Source organism: Lutra lutra, chromosome 15, assembly GCF_902655055.1.
Source record: "Lutra lutra chromosome 15, mLutLut1.2, whole genome shotgun sequence".
NCBI classification, from domain to species: Eukaryota; Metazoa; Chordata; class Mammalia; order Carnivora; family Mustelidae; genus Lutra; species Lutra lutra.
This window is the reverse complement of record NC_062292.1, coordinates 43,635,121-43,655,372: the sequence shown is the minus strand read 5'-3', so window position 1 is coordinate 43,655,372 and position 20,252 is coordinate 43,635,121.

The following is a 20,252-nucleotide window of genomic DNA, read 5'->3' as shown; positions in this document are numbered from 1 at the left end:
CTGCACCAGCCAACCGACCCAAAGCCCAGGTCGTTGCTGTGGGCAGTGACTGCCGGCCCCTCCGGTGGCAAAGGCAGAAGCTGATGGCTGGAGAAACTCCCGGGCAGCCTGAGCTGATTTCCACCCACAATCTGGCTGTTTGCTCTAGTTCAGTGGGAGTTGGAGAAACTTCCAGGGGAGGGTGCAGGGCTGGGAGTCTAGAGGCCCGAGTTCGGGTCCCAAATCTCCCATACATCACAACACCAGACACCTGCCCCATAACCCGCCCCTCCAGCTTCCATGTTCTCCAATGCTGAGGGAGCATGACAGTGCCCCCTCCACCCCTCCCGGAGAAGTCCCTTCCCCCAGGGCCTCAGGGTCCTCCTCCCCACGCAGGAGTCGATCACAGCACCTGCTCCCATGGTGCTGGCAGGAGCAGAAGCAGGTAACACCCGTGGCTGATCTGAGACCACAGACCCCAGAGTGATTGAAAAAAATACAAAGAACTTCAGGTTCAAATAAAAGGTGTTATTTCCTTCTTCCCTCTTTGAAGACCTGGGTCTTCAAAGTTCCCTTTTCCCGCACCAGGCTGCCATCCCAAACTACTACCTGTGTACAGGCCCCCAAAACAGGCTCCCCCCCCACCCAGGCTCCTGGCTACCTCCCTCCTGCCCTGCTTCCTCCACCCTGACAGGGCTGGGGTGCTCCCTCTGGCCCTCACCAGCATCTGGGCTGGCCCTTAGCTGCACATCTGCAGTTGTCTGTGTTTCCAGTTCTTGTTTTGTTCTGTTTCTTAGCCTCTTGCCTTTGCCCAGCCCTCCTCACCCACCCCCCATCATGAGCTCCCTGTGCAGACCGGGTCTCTCATCTGTCTTTGAACCCTGGATTCTAGTGAGGTCTAGGTGCTTTATTGGAGGCCCGGGAGGCGCGTGTGATTTGAATGAATGGGCAAATAAGATAATGCACCTGAAATCACTTTCGACAGTCTTCAGAGTGATCACGGCTAAGAGTTCATTCCGCAAATATTCATTGATCATCTAGAGTTCTTTGCAGGGCCTCTGCGAGCTGCCCTGCACAATGCGTAATGAAGTCCCTGTCCCCAGGGAGTGCGGAGGGTAATGAGGACAAGCCCTGGTGTAACTTTCTCTTCTACAAACTACAAGAACACAAACAGAGTAACACAGGGATATGCTGTCAAAGAGGCCCCGGGCGAGGCTGTGCGAGTGCCGTCAGGACCTGCTCCCCTGGGGGCTTCGAGAAGGCTTCCTAGAGGAGGCGCTGGCTTCAGAGCTGCCTTGTCCAGGGGCCTTGGCGAAGCCTGGGGCTGCTCACAGCACCCCCCGCCCCCAGGGAGCCCTGGCCCTGAGGCTTCCGCAGCGCCCCCTCTGGCCAGGGCCGCAAGGCCAGCAGAGGCAGAGGGCACCGAAGCTGCCGGGCACAGGGCTTTGGTTGGAGGCCTGGCGCTGCCACTTCCTGGCCATGTGACCCGCCATAGTTTCTTTTTCCAAGTCTCAGTGTCCTGGGAGATAAAATGAGGACAACGGCAGTGACTGACGCAGGGGGTGACACTTTAATGAAATTACACGCACAGAGAACGAGGAACATAAAGGAAGAAACCTCTCCATGAATGCCAAGTCTCTGTACCTCTGGGACACATCAGAGAGCAGGGCCTCTCCCACAGGGCGGGTAGGACCCCCAGCCTCCCTGCGGCCGCACTCAGCCAGCCCCTCCCTGCAGTCTTCTGCTCCTGCTTGCGTTCCCAGAAAATGCAGGTATGCCCTTCCTCATTGTGGAATGAAGCCGTTGTCCTTGAGGTCTCCAAGACCCCTTCTCCCCGATTCTCAGGGGCTCCCAGGCATTTGGTTAAGGCCAAATCTCAAGCCAGGGCCTCCTTGTCTTTCACGAGACCCAAGTCCCACAGTTACCCCACTGATAGCACTGCTCCCTGCCCGGCCTCCTCCCTCTGTCTCCTACTTCCCGAGCAGATCTGCCCCCTGTCCATCTGCCCCTCGGGGTCAGAGCAACGGCCGGCTGGGGTGAAGGAAGAGGCCGTATTCACAGCAGCTTTGCCCATACCTACCCAGTGTGCTGGCCCAGAGCCTCCCCCCTACCCAACTCGCTCTGACATGTATCCTCTCTAGTCTCCTCTCTCCTCCCTGCACCCGTGCCCCAAACTCACACATGCCAAGTCAACATCCAGAGCTACTCGTAGCTGGACTCTTTGCTGGAGGAACGAGAGCCCTCTGACCCGAGCATCTCCGGGGGAGGCGAGCTGGGCCTCTGCTCACTGGGTCTCCTCTCCATTCCGTCTGTCCTGTGGCAGCTCCCTGGGTGCGAGGTCAGGAGGGGCAGTCACGGAACACCTTGCCTCACACGTTAGAGCTGCAGAAGCCCAGGAAGATTCAGTGGCTTGCTCAAGTTCCCATGCAGGAGCAGGGGGAGGAAGCCACTCACTGTCTGATAGATGCTTGGTCAGGCCACCAGTCCGCCTCATCCCCCAACCCCCATAGCCACATCCAATATGGCAGTGGGGCAGATGGAAACGCAGGAGAGGGGCGCTGTCTTCTAAGCCAGTTCACTGTGGAGATTCAGAGGAAACTCGAACTATAAAACTAGCAGAGGTGGGAGCACAAAGGGGAAAAGATCAACCGAAGACCACACCCCTAAAGAAAAGAGGCTTTGATCCACGGACCCGCTTACTTGGCCCTCTGCAGCCCCCAGGGCCCGGCACAGCACCCCTCCTATGAATCTTTGGGGTTTTTTAAAAACATAATCTCTATGTCCAATGTGGGGCTCAGGACCCCAAGATTAAGAGTCTCGAGCTCTAACAACTGAGCCCGCCAGGCACCCCTGAATCTTTAGTTAAAAGAACAGGACGCACATGGGGATAGGTGTCAGCTACGTGCTCAGTCTCTCCCCGAAACTGCCCTTCCCAGAGAGCTGAGACAGGTCACAGCTCCCCTCCCTGGAACACTGACTCTCCAGGGGAGCTGGGAGCAAAACGAGGTCTGGAAAACCATAGGAAATAGAGAAGGAAAGAGGAGAGTCAGGAGTAGGAGAGCGGATGGGGAGCACAGGCCAAGGAGAGCACAGGTTCCAGGCCATGCTTGGTGCCTCTCCTCGGCCCTGGCCTCGGGGACAAGATGACCAGTGTCCTCAGTTCCAGGTCGTGGCAGCAAGGCCATGTGTGCTCCTGAATGAACTGAAGGTCCCAGCTGGGACTTTTCTATCTCTGCTCCCTATAGCTTACGACCCTCACCGACCACCAGCAGGTGCTCTCTCCACTGGCCTGTCCTCGGCCAGTGTTTCTGTCACTTGCCTTCAAAGCAGTCTAACAGAAGAGAACGTTCATCTAGGAGGGCAGAGTAGATAGTTGTTAAGTGTATGGGCTCTGGAGGCGAACTGCCCTGATTCAAATACATGTCACCATATGCTGTGTTAATAAGCTAATATCCATAAATACATGATTAGAAGAGCACAGTATGCAAGCACAGGCCGTTATCGCTGCCATGACCGCATCCCCCTGGACCAGAGGGCCAGGGCTCCTTTCCGAAGCAGGGGTATGCACTCTCGTTCAGCCAGGCGGCCATGCCCGGTTCCCCAACCTGGGAGCACTCCCTTATGCGTGGTCCTCCAGGCCATATCTGAGAGTGGAGGCATGGGACCCACGATGCAGGGGCGGAGTGGGGGAGGGCAGTTCCCTGGGAGAGGAGTATGGAGGGAGCAGGTGGAGAAAGTCAGGGAAGGAGGGAGTAGGCAGGTGGGGACTCTCAGATGTCCTTGTCCTCAATGCAATACCAGGAAAGGGACGCCTGCAGACTCCACATTGGGCAGGGCTGAGCTCTGGTCCCAGGGCTCCTTGCAGAAAGAGACCTCTCACTCTCTGAATGTGGGCTTCCCACCCTCACCGCCCCTGGCTTCCTGCTGGAAAGTCCTAAGTCAAATATCCTTGCCACCAGAAGCTTAATTTCTTTCCAAAGCTCCCATTTGGCCTATAGGAGGAATTCACAGATTTTTCTCTCAAGAATTCAGAATCCCAGCCTTATTTTGAAAATAGAGCATTTGTCCCCCATCCTTTACCTGACAAAGCTTCCTGGACTTGAGAAAGAACATTTTTGATCTGTCCTGTCCAGGAAGAGAGGGAGGCAACAGGGGGAAGGGGCGGGACAGGATCGAGGACCTACATTATGCTACAGCGTGGAAGAGTGAACGGCACACAGCGTTCTGAATGTGTGAGCCAGCACACTGTCCCTCTCTCCCGGCTGGGACCCAGTCAATATTTGCTGAATGAGTGACTGTCACCAGCCTGGGATTCTGTCTTTCCTGCTCCGGTAAGTTATAAGGACCGTGCATCAGCATTTAACCTAGCTTACCGGCAGTCTTCGTTTTAGGCTCCCAGGCCAAGGTGAAAACAGTTTGCCAAGGAGTGAAACTGTCTGTTTGGGACCATTAGATTTCTCGCTTTGGTAGGGGAGGGTCTCCTTGGCCTGGTGCTGGGACTGGAGGGTGGGCTCCCCTTCTTCTCCCTCTCCAGTTCTCTGGTTCCCAGACAAATCGGGGTTAGGCTGCTTTCCTATGTGGAACTGCCCTGGGACCTCACAGGCAGCCCCAATGAATGACCACTCTGTGGATCATTCTTTCTTGCTGAGCCCAAAACTGTGCAGGGAAAATGGGGCCATGCCTGCAGGATAGATTCTGGCCTCGGGTGGGCCCTGCTTTACTCGATGCCGATATGCAAGTCTCTCCCTAGTGTGGTGATTGGTCTGTCTGTCCTCGGTCTCAAATTCTGCAGGGGAATCACACGCAGACCTGGTCACCACCTGTACAGCAAGCATCCTGAGAGATTCTAGGGGCGATAATTTCTGAGTAAATTACCTGAGTGCAGAAGGGTCCACCACGGGAGCCGGGGGAGCAGAGAGCAGGGACAGGAGGTGGGAATAAGTGACTTGTGCATTAATCACAAAGCAATCAGCGGATGACAAGGGGCCCTGGAGCCACTGGGTCGGTCCAGGTGGACTCAGCAGAGGGAAAGGTCGCCCTTGCTGCGGAACTCCCATCCATCACCAAGACACCCACTTACCTGACTTCCGTGTGCCCAAGCCTCCTGTAACCCAGCTTGGCCGAGCTGCTGTACTGGCCTGACTCATTGTCCTTGATCCACGGCACCGAGGGCCATCCCAGCATCCTCATGCCCTGCCACAGCTGGCCGGGGCTGCCCAGTCTCGCTGGCCCGGCACACTGCAGGAGGAGGAGCTTCGGCTGCTGACCTTCAGGAAAGCATTTACTGGGTTTGGCCAGCTCCTGAGGGCTGCCTACTTCTCTTCCTATGCCCTGTATCTTCCTATGCCCTGTATCTTCCACTATGACTAAGCGCTTGCCGCTCTCCCACCAACCTACTTGTCTGACCCTTCCTGGCTTCTTCCTTCTCCTGTCAAACCTACCCCCCTCCACCGCCAGCTTCCATCCCCACTGAACACAGAGGCCCTTGCCGGTCAGAGCTCCCAGCTCACCAGCCCCTGCCCTTCTCTGGCTGGGCCCTAATCCCTTGGATCCATTTGTTTCTGACATTATTTTCCTTGCAAGAGTGCTATGCTTTCCAAGTCATTTCCATTTTAATGGGAGCACTGTCTTGACCCACGTGTAGCACTTAGCAGTGGATTTCAGCGGTGGTGATGGGTTTGGAGCGGGAAAAGCATCTTGACCGGATGGACTTAGCTCTGGATTCAGACCCTTGATTTAAATCCTATCACAACCTTGGGCAGGTCATTTAACCTCTCCTAGCTCTTCGTCTAGAGGAGGAATAAACACATCCACCTCACAGAGGTGAAGAGAGGATTTAATACATACATATGTTAAGATCCTGGTTAGTTGAAACGACCCTCCTTAGCACCGTAAGGCTGGTGCTTCTAACACGGTAAACAGGATGAGGGGAGGAAAATCAAACTGTCCTCAGCAGCCCAACCCCCACAGGGCAGGTGATTTTAAAGCCACCGGTCCCTGATTACCCACAGCACCTGTGTACCCATCCCTCTCGGTAAAGGATTATTTTCTTGACATTTCTTTGCCATTACAGCCATTCCTTCGGGTAAAGCATGATTTTCTCCCCCACCCAGATCCTCTTTGGACATGTGAAAATCCTTGGGAAGTCAAGGTTACTAATACTGTCATGTGAAAAGTTTATTTTTTTCAAAGATTTTATTTATTTGACAAGTTTATTTATTTTTTTAAGATTTTGTTGATCTATTTGAGAGAGAAAGAGAGCACACTTGTGAACACGAGCAGTGGGGAGGGGCAGAGGGAGAAGGAGAAGCAGACTCCCTCCTGAGCAAGGAGCCCAACATGGGACTGGATCCCAGGGGTCCAGGATCATGAACTGAGCTCACGGCAGATGCCTAGCCAGCTGAGCCCTCCAGGCGCCCTGTAATGTGAATAGTTTAAGCAAAAGATTTTGTTTATTTTGTTTTTTGAAAATGCAGGTGCCCTGGGGCTCGGAAACCGGGAGGAAGCACGGATTGTCCCAGCCCGGGAAGGCAAGGTGTAGGCTTACCCATGACCTCATTGCACGCTTGCAACTGCAGAGCTTAGTGGCAACCCACAACTGTTTTAAAGGTCCAATCAAGCCCCCCGGGCAAATGTGAAAGTAACACATGTCAATGATTTCATCCCGCTGGGCAATTAATGAGGGACCTAGTAAGATGTCACAAGTGCTCAGAGAAGCCAGACAGACGCATACACAAGCCATCAGGAAGGCTGCACTTAATTCACTGAACAGAGGCACACTGCTCCCTGTCCTCGGGCAATCATCAGTTGCATTTCCGCTGGATACGATTTGTATCTCCATGGGCAAAATCATTTGCACTCTTCTCAGTTTTCTACAGTTTTGCTCAACAATGAAGGAAGATAATCCAGAAAAGTCTCTCCCAACTTTCCCTAACTTGACGATTATCTTCCTCTCATGACAAAGCAGAAAAGACCGAGATGGGCCCAGCATGCAGTAAGGGGAATTCTATCCAGGGCCAGTCCCTTGTGAGGGCGGAGGAAGTCCAGACAATGACGTCACATCCGGGATGACGTCAGAAAGATAAGAATGAGGTTAACTCTCCCCACGAAATTCTAGGATGTCCTTCAAAAGACTGACCTTTGTTGGAGATTATATCCTTCATATATTTATGCATTCAAACGTCCCTTCCTTTCTGAAAACATGGTGGTCATATGTAGTATTACCACTAGTGGTTGTTGGGTTTTTTTTAAGATTTTATTTATTTGGGGCGCCTGGGTGGCTCAGTGAGTTAAGCCTTTGCCTTCGGCTCGGGTCATGGTCTCAGGGTCCTGGGATGGAGCCCCGCATCAGGCTCTCTGCTCAGCAGGGAGCCTGCCTCCCCCTCTCTCTCTGCCTACTTGTGATCTCTCTCTCTGCCAAATAAATAAATAAAATCTTTTTAAAAATAATTTATTTATTCGACAGAGAGAGAGAGAGCACAAGCAGGGGAGCATCAGGCAGAGGGAGAGAGAGAAGCAGTCTCCCAGCGGAGCAAGGAGCCCGACGCAGGACTCGACCCCAGGATCCTGGGATCATGACCCGAGCTGAAGGCAGCTGCCTAACCAACTGAGCCACCCAGGCGTCCCCACTAGTTGTTTTTAAAGCATACTTGTTGTTTGAGGAGATAAAGTTCAGCAGCCCTATGTTCAGTCCCCATCTTATATAAACGTAGATATAGTTTTTGTTGTTCTGTGTTTTTTTATTTTTTATTTCATTCATCTGTGATAGCCAAAATCTAGAAACACCCATCCTGCACACTTCTGAAATCTTGTTCCAGGTAAAGTGGCTGAAGGGTAAGTCATGTGCACCAGCGCCCACATCCCATGGCCAGTCAGAGCTCTGCTGGTCCTGGTGGAGGCCGGGCAGCCAGCCTGGACAGGGCTTCCAGATGCAACGCTGAAGCGAGAAGGGAGAAGGAACTGAGACTTATGGACTGACTTCTTGGGAAGCCAGAGGGAGACTGAGACGGTGGAGCCGGAAAATCACCCTCCCTGGGGTAGGCTCCAAATTCTTTCTGTATAATCTGTGGCTTGTCAACAGCCTTTACCTACACCATCCTCCCTGCCCATAGCACAGAAGATTCTGAGGCCCATTAAAACCTGGTCTAGGGGTGCCTGGGTGGCTCAGTGGGTTAGGCCTCTGCCTTCGTCAGGTCATGATCCCAGGGTCCTGGGATCGAGCCCCACATTGGACTCTCTGCTCAGCAGGGGGCCTGCTTCCTCCCCCTACCCCCGCCTGCCTCTCTGCCTACTTGTGATCTCTGTTTGTCAAGTAAATAAATAAAATCTTTAAAAAACAAAAAACAAAAAAAAACCCTGGTCTATGCTGGCATGTGGGCCAGACGGATAAGGAACAGGACCTGGGACCATCTCCCTTCCGGAGAGCCTGCCCCAGTCCCCAGATATAGGCACGTGAGCAAAGCCCAGGAGAGCAGTTACAGACTCGGAACTGAAGAGCTCTGGAGAACTGGAACAGTCGCTTCCTAGCATGTTCAATATTCACATTTGCAGCCTGGCTTTTCAACTCCTCCGTGCCCTGAGGCCTCCCCCACGTCCGACTATCCCACTGCTGCGAAGCCAGAAGGCACAGTGCTGCCCGGGGCCCGACAGCAAGACCCCTCCCCAGACAGCAGGGAGAGCACGGGCGGCGCTGGTGTTCGGTGTTTCATTCCAACGAGATGGACGGCGTATCGTGGCCCTAAAGGGGAAGGGGGGTGCGTGCGACGGAGGAGCTCTGGGCACCCACATTCTGGATGTCAGGGACTGCGATCCTGAGTACCTCCTTCCTGCTGGATTCACGGGAAAGAAAAGGAGCAGAGGGAAGGTGACAGCTCCCGATGGCTTTTCAAGAAGAGCGTGTTTAAACTTATACTCAGTGGAGCAGAACAGCTGGCTTGGAAAATTGGTTGTTTAGCTCTACAGTTGGTGTCAGGAACCCACTGGGAGAGAGGGATTAAGAGCAGCTGGAATTTGTAAAGGACAGGTACTGGGGACCAAGACAAAGGGTCTCTAGGGAGCAGGGACTCCAGAGACTTCTCTCCCTACCCCATCCCCTCAACCCCACTCCTACACATCAGGGGAACGACAGGACCCAGCTAAGAAACCACCACCAGGACCTGAGCTGGTCAGGACCTGCCTATAGGCATTGGTCAGGCTCTAGAATTTTCATGTTCCCAGCTCTGCCTTCAAGGAGACCACCCACGAATCCCAGAATCGCAGATCCAGAGGGAGCAAAGATTGCACTGGACTCCCCCACTGCAGCTCGCCTGTGCCCCAGGGACTGACTGCTCGCCAGTCCTCCGTCCAGCCTGGCCAGCTGTCTGCAGCTAGGATTGGGAGGGGTGGGGTGCCTCCTGGTGGCCGCTGACAGCTGCGTCTCTTCCATCCCCCAGCGAGGTGGGTGCACACCGTGGCACTTTAGATGGGAACGGCCTCTCGGAGGTGACCTGACCCACAGGTCGTGGACTAACCCCAATGAACCTGCAGGAATTTTTTTTTCCCCCTTGGCCTCATTTATGTTAAAAGTACTTTTTAAATCCAATATCTACGCTAGGGAAATTTCCTACAGCAATCGGGTATGGTGGATTCTCTGGAAATATCGGGAAGGCTGGCCACAAGGACCCCACCTGACCGGTCTCTACAGGTGGGAGTTTGTGAGGCCAGACCGAGCCCACTCCAGGTGTCCACAGTGATGGTAAATGAAGATGTCCTTGGTCTAGGGCTCATCCCCTTCCTTTATGATCCAGCCTCTTCCCTTACAGAATTACGCTCACCTCCAGGGATTTCCTTCATCTTGCCCTGTTCTCTTCTCCTAGTGACCTTCATTAATATAAAAATAACCAGAGCAGCAGAGCGATTTTGTCTAATCCTCCTTTTCCCGAAGCCACGCCTTTAAGCGGTGGTTCCAACCAGCAGCAGGACCACCTCTCCCGTACCTTCTAGGGTTTCTGGAAAGTATAATTAGTACCTTAATGACTGGGGCACTTAGTGCTTGGGGGCCAGAGATGCTAAAGACCCTGCTGGGCAAGGGATAGTCCATAAAAGGAAAGATAACAAAATCTGTCTTTGCGGAATGCTTCAAACACTGATTAAAATGGAACACTGGCTAATTTTTTCCCATCTCTCACTCGGCTTCTCTAAGCTTCTGTAAAACGGGGACAGTCTACATCATTCACAGGACACTCGTCACACAGGATTGTTGTGGAGATTAAATGACATAAGGCCAGACACACACCTGACACGTACGACGCATGCAGTAAATGTCAGAGATGACAACTGATTGAGAAAAGGGGACGGTGAGGCAGGAACTAGCGTGTCTGCCCACAGAGCTAAGGGCTAGTCCTGCGAGAACAGCCACTCTTCCAGTAACCAACCAGGTGACCCTGGTCCTGCTGTCTCTCCTCTCCCAACAAGGGGGGAGGGTCGTGCTAGCTTCTTGGGAGTCCTCTCCACCCACCCCAAATAGTTTACGGTTCTGTATGCCTAAAATGGTGCATGACACACCCTTTTGATTTTCCTTCAGGCTTTTCTGGTCTGGGCCAGCATTCCCAGGTCCACAGTGGGACGCTGACCCGAGGCTGTATTGCCTCCCTTGCCTAATTAAAGAACGAAGTTGACAGGTAAAGAGTACACAGGATATCACTGCTCCCCCCAAATCCGTGACGTTTTGAGGGAGGCTCCAGTGACTGGTGGCCTCAGCTCTTCCTGGCTGTACCCTTCCTCAGATGGAGAAAGAGCTTTTTTTCCGCAGCACACAGCCTCTGGTGATGGGTACCTGCCCATCACCAGACTCGCACCCCAAAGAGATTCAGGGAAAGAGCTGAGGCTCAGCGGTAAGGCAGAAGCTCAGAAATAGATCCCACCCCCACCCCCCCACCCCCCCACCCCCCACTGCTGGAAGGAGGCCTGGCCATGATGGGGGGACCCGAGGGGAGGCTGCACATCAAAGGGAAAAACAGCAGTTCGGTTCATTGGAATAAACCAGGCAGCAAGGAACTCCAGTAGCTTGTTACTGAGAGAATCATCTGTAACTAGGTTACAGACAGTCTGAAGAGACAGAGCACGGATGGTGGAAATGGACAAGATTAAAAAAAAAACGGAAATATCATTCTCTTGATGGCTGATGTGGAGTAAGAGCTCCATTTACGTTGAACTTCTTACTGCAGATTTCCCTCCTGGATTTTAGAGGAATCTTACAAATGATTCCTTCAAGCACCAGAAGGAAAAATATTTAAATAAAGACTTGAACCTGAGGGGGTTATCCTCAGGGTGAATCAACGGTTTTAAGGGCAGAGGACCCGTCCTCTCAGATTTACATGTTACTGGCGCCCTCTGGTGGACGATATAGGTTACAGCTGCAGGTGAGAGGCTGAGATGCGATTGGGCGCATGGGATTAGGAAGCGGCTGCCCCAGCTCCCACGCAAGCAAGAGGAAGAGCGGGTATCAGGGGCTGTGCACCTCACATGCGGTAGCGCATGTGTCCATCACGCTGTTTTCCAGATCCGTGAGCTGAGGCTTAGAGACATTAAGTGACTGCCTGAAGTCACCCAGCAAGTAGCCAATGGGCAGCTCTGATTCAGGGCCGCGGATTCCAGAACTCCTGATGCTTCCAAGTGTCTCTCCTTCTCTCTCATTCTCTCTCTCTCTCTCTCTCTCACACACACACACACAGAAAGAAGAAAGCATCTTCAGTGACACATTTCCAAAATGTGTCCCTTATTTAGGTAGCAACTTTACCCAGTTTTGAGCCATATAAGGCTGGAGTTTTGGAGTTAAAATTTCCCAATTCAGGGCATTAGAAGTTTCACACTTCTTTAACTCGACTCAAATGTGTGGTTGTATTTCCACTAAAGACTCTTCTAAAGGTTAACGATGAAGGGGAAAGAGTCCCAGAATGTGAGGAGGCAAGATGGGGTTCCCCACACCACATGCGTTCATCAGTCACCCCCATGCTTGGTGCCACTTCACTCGGCATGTTAAGGAAAATGATCTCCAAAGACATGTTAACCTAAAAGGAGATTTTTTTGCACACCTGGCCCTAAGCCTGAAATGAGTCCCCGCTCCTTTCTCCCTTCTTTTCCCTACCGGAGAGTCTTTGCGTGGGTGGCAGAAACGTTCGAGTACCTGCTTGAGATCCAGAATTCCAGGAGAACAAAAAACCATCCCTCATTGGGGCGCCTGGGTGGCTCAGTGGGCTAAAGCCTCTGCCTTCGGCTCAGGTCATGGATCCCAGGGTCCTGGGATCAAGCGCCATGTCGGGCTCTCTGCTCAGCAGGGAGCCTGCTTCCTCCTCTCTCTCTCTGCCTGCCTCTCTGCCTAATTGTGATCTCTGTCAAATAAATAAATAAAATCTTTAAAAAAAAAAACAAAACCATCCCTCACAATTCCCCACTCTGCCTCTCCCTCCCCAAAATCTCAATCGCAGTTTTAGACTATAGCAGTAATTCTCAGAACGTGCTTCCCGAACCAGCAACACCAGCATCCCTTGGGCACCTGACAGAAGTGTGGGCCTCCCGAAGGAACCTGTGGCCCAGCAATCTGTGGGCGAACCCTTTCAGGTGGGTCTGTGCTTGCTGAGGTCTGAGAGCTACTGTTCTAGAACACGGTTCTTAACCTAGGGTCTGGAGGAAGTTTTAAGGGGTCTAAAACTTCCTTGGGTTTGCATATAAAATTTTACATATATATCCTTTGTCTGCGGAGGGGGTCCGGAGCAGACACTGCTCGATCCTGAACAAGTTATGAACTACTACTCTAGGAATTGCTGCCTGCACCCACAAACTCTTCACTTTCCTGTTTCTTTGCCTTAAGACACCTGGCTTTCCCCTAAAGAATCTTGTGGTCAGGAGCACCTGGGTGGTTCAGTGGGTTAAGCATCTGCCTTCAGCTCAGGTCATAATCCCGGGGTCCTGGGATCGAGCCCCACAAACGGCTCCCTGCTCAGCGGGGAATCTGCTTCTCCCTCTCCCTCTGCAACTCCCCCTGCTGTGTGCTTGCTCTGTCGCATAAATAAAAATAAAATTTTTTGCAAAGAAATCCTGTGGTCACTTTCCCATACCCCTTGTATCTTCAGTACAGGAGATGTGCCTCCCTGCACTGTCCGCAGACCACTATCCCTCCGCACAGAAATCTCTGCTCTTTTGAGACTCTGACCCCTCCTTTTTGTGTCATCTGCTTACCTTCCAGATATTTCGCTCATTCACTGTGGACCTTGGGTTCCTACAATCCTGCCATGATCCTGGGTGGGATCAATGTCATGTGAATGCCCCCTTCAACACCCCAGCCTCACAGGAACCTCCCATATTGAGCACCTCGACATGAAGAAATTCCCCGTCCTCGACACCTGAACCGCTCACTCTGTGCCATGTGGGACTTACACTCACCGCCTTCACCGTCAGCTAAAACTAAGTCAGTGCAGTAACACACCCCAAATCTCAGTGGCTTTCTATAAAATGTTTGCTTCTCGGCCCACGGCGGACAGCCGCAGCTCTGCTCCCTGTGTTCGTCAATCCTGGAGCCAGACTGAAGGAGCAGCCCCCATTCTGGGATGTGATGGCCCCACACTAGGGAGAAGGAGCACCCACTGAACCCCACAATGGTCCCTAAATCTCAGAAGTAGTACAGTCAGGGCATCTGGGTGGCTCAGTTGCTTAAGCTTCTGACTCTTACTTCAGCTCAAGTCATGATCTCAGGGTTGTGAGATGGAGCCCCATGTTGGGCTCCTTCTCTCTCCTTCTCCCTCTGCCCCGCCTCTCCTCTCAAAAATAGGGGCGCCTGGGTGGCTCAGTGGGTTAAGCCTCTGCCTTCAGCTCAGGTCATGATCCCAGGGTCCTGGGATCGAGCCCCACATCGGGCTCTCTGCTCAGCAGGGAGCCTGCTTCCTCCTCTCTCTCTCTCTCTCTCTCTCTCTGTGATCTCTGCCAAATAAATTTTTAAAATCTTAAAAAATAAAAAAGTAGTGCACTTCACTCCCACTCACATTTCATTGACAAGCCTGTTGTCACTGGGGCAGGGAGCATAATCCTCTCCAAAGGATGGCAGAGAGAAGTGGCACGTTTTGACAATTTGATCTCCCCCAGTCTTTGAAGTCTTTATTAGAGCATCAGTCCACTCGGAACACAGCAGCCTGTCCCTTCTGCTCTCAGTCCCTCCTTACCATACCATTCTTCCCATTTCGTTCAGGCTTCCCGTTTCCCATCAGCCCCTCCCACAAATAACAATGATAGAAAATCTTTATTGAACACTTCGTAGGTGCTGATTTCACTTCTATCAGCCCAGGACAGATTTGCACCTTAGAGAAGCTAAATAACCTGTCTTCACTTCCTTCTTCCTGTCCTCTAGGTTAGAACCATCACTTCAACTATCAGGGGAACAACAGGAGAACCAGGTAGAATCGAGCCCCGGCTGGAGACGTGAATGCATGGTAACAGCATCTGCGCGCGGTGTGAGTTACGTCCCGAGACACTTGGCGGCTGGGCCTATCGGGTCTCAACCAGAGGGGAGTCTCTCCTAAGTGACATTCGGCAGTGGCTGCAGATATTTCTGTCATCTTGAGTAGAGGCCAGGGATGTCACAGTGCGCAGGCCACTCCCCGCTCACCAACAGATAATTTCCCAGTCCCCAGTGTCAATAGTGCTGAGGCTGAGGAACCCTGTGCAGAGGGATAATGGTCTGGTCCCTGAGGCCAGGGACAGGGAGGGCGTGTCCAGCAATGGCCTTGCAGGTTTCCCTGGTCCTTTCTCTTCCTATTCCCCAGAGTTCCCACTTCAGACCATCTCCATTCTCTTCAAACTCTTATCCCAACTGCCTCCTCCCTCAGACTCCACTCTCTCCCTCCCTGCTTTCAACTACACTGAACTTTAGAGTCTTCCAGATGCCATGAGCTCCTCACCTAAAAGCCCTCACACACCAGCTCTCATCTCGACGCTCCCCTCTCCCAACTCCCCTCCTCCCTTGAGCTTTCAGCTTCTCGTCTCTTCGAGGAGGCTGGTCGGTCAACCCTTGACTAGATTGGGCCCCTCTTCTCTATTTCCCACAGCAGCACATCCTAACAGAACACGCACCACATTAATACTATGTGTTTAAACTGGCCAGTTTCCCTAAGCCACGAGAGCGAGGACCATCTTCCTCATCTTCACCACAGTATCCGCGGGACCTATGAAGTGTAAGATACAGAATATTTCCACAGGTCTATTTCCATTTGGATCTTCTCATATGCACAGAGTCAACATAACCCAAACAAAACTCATCGTTTTTTCCTACCTCACCACCACCAGCACAAACCTACCCTTCTACACATAATTTTTACCTCAGTGAACAGCAGGGCCATCCACCAACTGCCCCAGCCACCCCTGACTCCTCCCCTTCCCTCACAGCCCCAGTGAATCATTCAGGAAGTAAGTCCCTTCTGCCTGGGTTTCCCTCAAATCCATGCATCTTTTTTTTTTTTTTTTTTAAGATTTTATCCATTTATTTGACAGAGAGAGACACAGCCAGAGAGGGAACACAAGCAGGGGGAGTGGGAGATGGAGAAGCAGGCTTCCCGCCGAGCAGGGAGCCCGAGGCGGGGCTCAATCCCAAGACCCTGGGATCATGACCTGAGCCGAAGGCAGAAGCTGAATGACTGAGCCACTCAGGCGCCCCAAATCCATGCACCTCTTTTGGGCTTTTGTCTCAGACACAATAGTTTTAGCTAGTGACTGAATCTGTGACTCTTAATTCCCTTGGACATGTTATTTAGCTCCTCTAAGCCTTAAATACCCCATGGGATAATAAATGCCAGGTCAGCACCTACTAAGTGTTTAGTCAATGTTATCTACTATTATTTTTCCAGGCCCACTGCCATCGCCTCAGGAATATCATTGTTTCTAGCCCAGATTGCTGCCACAACCTGTTATCCTTGCTTCTAGTCTGGCCAGCACTCTAGTCTAACAATGCATGCGGCCAGAATCTTCCAAAAATGCAAATGAGATCAAGCCCCCCACCTGCTTAAAATCCTCTGATGGCTCTCCAGGGCCTTCAGGATAAGGCTTGAACTCCCTGGCTTGGCACAGCACACCTTCATCCTCTAGCCCGACAGTCCAGTGCCTTCTCGTCCCTTCTCGGGCCACACCCCTTGCTCCAGTCGCACAGAACAACGGAATGATCACAAACAAGCCCGACTCTCACAGGTAGTTCTCTCACTGCTGTTTCCTCGGTCCGTGTGGAAACTGCCAGATGTCCCCAAGTCCACTGTTAAGACTATATATAGGCAACTTGAGGGAGCTTCCTAATTCACCGTGCTGGTCCCGGTACCGAGCAGGATCTGGCTCACAGGAACACTAAATAAGTAATAAGCCATACTGAAAGGAACTCCCATACTTTATTTTGAAGAGGAAAGAAAGCAAATGAGTTTCGGATTGGGAAGGTTATGTCGTGAGATGATCCCCATATCCCGAATTCTGTAATGACCTGAAATCTTCCTAATAGCACTAATTTTTAAATTACGTTTTAGAGAACGGATTTGTGCACATTCTGGCAAACAATCACCAACTAGGCATTTGTCTGCTGATGACAATTTAAATCAGTTGCTACGTTCAGCTCGCCTTCCTCTGGCCTCAAGACTACATTCAACAACGGGGCACCTGGGTGGCTCAGTGGGTTAAAGCCTCTGCCTTCGGCTCAGGTCATGATCCCAGGGTGCTGGGATCGAACCCCGCATTGGACTCTCTGCTCAGCAGGGAGCCTGCTTCCTCCTCTCCCTCTGCCTGTCTCTCTGCCTACTTGTGATCTCTGTCAGATAAATAAATAAAATCTTAAAAAAAAAAAAAAAGACTACATTCAACAATGATGAAGCTACAGGACCAGGACTCAAGATGAGTAGGGCACAAAACCCAGAAAACCAAACATGTGATGCGGCTGGAATCATTACAAAGTACCTTAAAGAGATCACAAAACGCTCAAGGGTTGTGTGGACACAGAAACTGGCTTCACCTTTGGCTCTAATGCTCCTCTTGCTTTGTTTTCATTTTAAAATGCTATCCCTGGTATTTCCATGTCACACACCACCACCACCCCGCCCCAGGAGCTCCTCATTCGGGTGTATATAACACACCTCTGGATCAGACAGCCTATGCAGCGTGCCCCCAAAAGTCACGCAGTGTGGCCCAGTCTGCACCCGCCCTGCAGGGACCTCGAGCTGAATTGTTTCACTCACCTGAACGGTCTTAGCTATAAGGACCTGACCTTTTGAAAATGTGCGCTAGCAAGTTCTTTGTGGCCAAGGTTTCTTCAGTACCCCTCCAAGAAACAGAACCTGAGGGCCACAGACCAGCGGCTGCCATGAGGCTCGTCAGAGCGAATGTACAATGTTGTGCTTTTATAGATTTGGTAAGCTCATGAGCTGTTCAGGGAGGGCTGTCATCCTCCTCCCAATTTAAGAACCACTGCTAGAGGCCTCAGCAGACGCGAGGCAGGTAAGTGATTAACGTGTACTTTGAGACAAACCCTCAGTACCCCGTGAACTAGACCCAATTTAAAACACAAACTAGAACCCTGCACCTAGCAGCTCTGCGTCAGCTCAACAGAGGCCAATCTGTCATCTCACCCTTTGAAGTCTCTCCATCAACAAAGGTGAACAAAATGATAGCCTCATGGGCTCAAAAGAGTTCAGTACAGACTTGTGCCTAGAGAGAAGGCTTGCCTTAAATCACTCTAGACATGCACGTACGATAGTCTCTAATTCTCAAGTGCTCTTGTTGGGGAAATTCCACTTGGCCTACCTAGCCAGCTCAAGGTTAAAAAACAGGCTGCGAAATCTTGAGGTTCCCTTCAAGGACTGGGAACCTAGAAATGAAATACAATACTCTAACAGGTGACTGGAGGAAATTATCAAAAGTCGCTGCTGATTTTAAGTATGTAACTTCTTTTGCAAAATCTATTCTCTGTCCCCAAACCAGACTACAGATTATACATAAAAACAGAAAGTGAGATTTTGCGATATACAAACTTCCCCAATCATGACACAAGATGGCAAAATGAAAACTATTTAATACACAAGAAAGCACAACAGAATCAAAAGGTATTAACAGCATTACATAGTGCAAAACCCAGAAAGATACAGAGCCATTAATTTATTGGTGCTTAAAAGGACTAGGCAAAAAAACACATGAAAATGTCTCCTTTCCTCCTTTATTGAGCTGGGCCACTATTCAAAAGGTTACCCGATATAGCTTTTTTCTATCAAGTTTATGAAACCACATGTGCTACATGCTGATTATGCTTACCTGACCAGATATGTTATTTGGAAAATCGCATGTTTTCTGTGTATTGACAGCGCATTTTAGGCCACCTACTCAAGTGCAAGTAGAACCTTTTTGTCCATCCAGACCACAGAGCAGCTGTATCTACTCTCCAAACCTACACACACTTCTCTCAGAACCTAGAGACAGAACTCTTTCCCAGTCAGGAGCTTCAGACCAAGGAAAGGCTGGATGAGTCAGAGGTGTACGTACGAGGAGGCCACGTAGGCCCTGCTAGGCAGGCACTAAGGGGAGCTTGTGCTCAGCTTCCAGGACATGAGGTATTCTGAATATATACCCCAGAGAGTGATCTAACCATTTCCAACACATCATTCAAGGCAATGTATCTAGGTTGAGCTGCTCTAGCATCCTTAATCTCCATAACAAATGATGAGGTAGAAAGGGTAGTATGTATGTTAACAGATGAAAAAAATGAGGCTTAAAAAGGGGACAATTGGGACTGCAGCTGGTGAAGGATCTTACTCCTTATCTCCATCCCAAAAGCACTTCCAATGCTTGCCTGTAGACTAAGGACAGAGCCCTACCCAGAGGCTGCTCACAACTGCTACCTTGCCAAGTACCGAGGAGGCCAGAAACATTTCATTCCCCTTTCAAAACGTTTTCTGTTATTTCTTAAAGGAGGAAAGAAAAAAAAACAAAGGAGACGTTTTGATTATTTTGAAAGGAAGGGGAAAAAACGAGGCAAATCATAGGGGGAAGGCTGGCCTCTGTTTCTTAGTGCTGAGACAAGGGGAGAGCTCATTCCTCTGCTGCCCCATCATGGACACAAAGGAAGTTGCAATTGCAAGTCTCGACTTTGACAAGTTTTTTGTTTTGTTTTGTTTTGGTTTGGTTTTTTTTTAAGATTTTATTTTTATTTATTTGACAGACAGAGATCACAAATAGGCAGAGAGGCAGGCAGAGAGAGAAGGGGGAGGAAGCAGGCTCCCTGTTGAGCAGAGAACCCGATAAGGGGCTTGATCCCAGGTCCCTGGGATCATGACCTGAGCCGAAGGCAGAAGCTTAACCCACTGAGCCACCCAGGCGCCCCAACTACAAGTTTTTTATTAGACAGTAGCTCTGATTTCACAGCTTCCCTTCCTTACTGCTAGAATCCACCACCTACCCCTGGAGAAGAAATATTCCCCAGAACTGACGGGAAAAGAGGAACCTTATCTAAATATACAGTCGTTCCGTCTGGGGGGTGATACAGAAAGCCTTTGGTATAAAAGCAATATCCCAAAGTAGACCACTTTGAACTCTGAGGAAAAAAGAGCAACAGTAAGGGAAGAAGGAAGGAGAAAGGTATGACATCAAAGTAGTTACTGTAAAAAAAAAAAATGCCTTGAGATAAGATATCAGGTGCTCTAATAAATTGTCAGAATCGTAGTGATAATGTCTATTTTCAAAAGAGGTTGTGCCAAATCACAGCAAGAACTCTGAGAAAAGAATTGCTCTGACAGTACTATTTGACCCTTTATAAAATTCTTGACCCATGCTCACCCAAGAAATGAGGACTCTTGCTCGCTGTCCTATGCTCCCAGAAGACACGAGAAAGGATCCTGGGTAGAGGAAAACCACGTGCAGCAGCAGCAGCAGCCTGGACCTCAGCTAAGCAACCAAGGATCAGCTACCACTGTCTGCAGATACACAAACCTGCCACGTTTTCAGTCATCCGAAAGCCTGACAGAGGGACCGTAAACCCAGCAGTTTTCCTTTGACAATGCCACATCCGCCAATAAGGGCACTACTTGGGATTGCACGCTCCTACCAAAAGATCTCAGGATGCTTGGGGGACACTCTCCCACGGGAGAGAAGAGATCGGTGGCTCCTATAAAGGAAGCATGTAGCCATGGCGACCGAGGAAAGCGCATTCCGCGGACAGGATGTCCCAAAGCAATCTGGAAAAACTGTCCCCAGACTGGGTCAGGGAGTCACCTCAACCACTACCTCAGACA